A 1,699-nucleotide genomic window follows, 5' to 3' on the forward strand; every position below is an offset into this window, starting at 1 on the left:
GATGCCCTCCGGACGAGCAAAAGTCCACAGCTCAGCCCACCTTTCTCTTCACCTTTTCTGTTTGTTCCCCAGCCACCGTGCACAGTCGTCTGTGCAGTCCCTGGCTAGCAGGGTGATTTTTTAGGTTAATTCTTAGGTCCTCCCACCAGTCGGGAATCTCCAAGCCGCCTGTACCATCAGGGTTGCTCAGGGTGCTATCAGACCGCAGCTCTATATGTCTCCCTTTTTGGTATTTTCATGCAAATTCTTCTGTTAGTTGGGGTTTAGTCCACTTCTGCATCCTTCCCTTAAAGGCTCAGGAGTCCAAGATTATCTTCTGTGTCTGTGTTAATTGGTTTCCCTTTTCTTTGTTGAAGAGGGCCAGTGCAGTCCTTCTGCCTAGTCTGCCATCTTGCCGGAACTCTTAATACACCACTTTAAATGAAAGATAGAACACCTGTAAAGAAACTCAACAAACATGTAGAAGACCTAAACAATACAATCCACCAACTTGACCTTACAGACATGTACAGAGCTCTTAACACAACAACAGCACAATATACATTCCTTTCCAGTGCACATGGAACATTTTCCATGATAGACCATATGTTAGGTTATAAAGTAAACCTTCATAAATTTAAAAACATTGAAATACTGTAAAGCATCTTCTCAAATCATAGTGCTATCATATTAGATATCAACAATAAGAAGATCAATGGAAAAAGAGTAAACACATGAAAACTGAACAACACCCTCCTTAAGAAAGACTGGGTAACAGAAAAAATGAAAATTGAAATTCAAAAATTGCTTGAATCAAATGAAGATGAATACACTATATACCAAAATCTTTGGAACACAGCAAAAGCATTGATCAAAGGCCAATTTATAGCAATAAGTGCACACATCAAAAAAGAAGAAAGAGCCAAAATCAGCACTTTAAATCAACATCTCCCACAATTACAAGAAGAACAGCAAGAAAAGCCTACAGTCAACAGAAGAAAGGAAATAAAAAAGATTAGAGCAGAAATCAATGAAACAGAAAATAAAAGGGCAATAGAAAAAAATCAACAAGACCAGAAGTTGGTTTTCTGAAAAGATCAATAAAATTGACAAACCACTGGCAAATTTAAAAAAGGAAGAGGGAAAGAATACAAATAACATGAATAAGAAACAAAATGAGTGACATCACAACACAAACAACTGAAATAAAAAGGATAAAATCAGGATGCTATGAAGAACTGTACTCCAACAAATTTGAAAATCTGGAAGATATGGGAAGATTTCTAGAAACACACTACTTACCTAAACTAACACAGACTGATGTGGAAAATTTGAACAGATCCATAACAAAAGAAGAAATTGAACAGCATATCAAAAAATTAGCAACAAAAAAAAGTCCTGCCTCAGACAGTTTCACCGGAGAATTCTACCAAACATTTAGAGAAGAAATGACACCATTCCTGCTCAAACTATTCCAAAACATAGAAAAGGATGGAATCCTCCCTAAGTCATTTCTATGAAGCAAGCATAACTTTCATACCAAAACCAGACAAAGACATTACTCAAAAGGAAAACTACAGACCAATATCCCTCATGAATATAGATGCAAAAATCTTCAACAAAGTCTAGCAAATAGACTCCAACAACATATCAAGAAAATCATTCATTATGACCAAGTGGGGTTCATATCAGGTATGCAAGGATGGTTCAACATTAGAAA

This window comes from Orycteropus afer, unplaced genomic scaffold (genome assembly GCF_000298275.1).
Source record: "Orycteropus afer afer isolate SDZICR_OR568_19922 unplaced genomic scaffold, OryAfe1.0 scaffold00158, whole genome shotgun sequence".
Lineage (NCBI taxonomy): Eukaryota > Metazoa > Chordata > Mammalia > Tubulidentata > Orycteropodidae > Orycteropus > Orycteropus afer.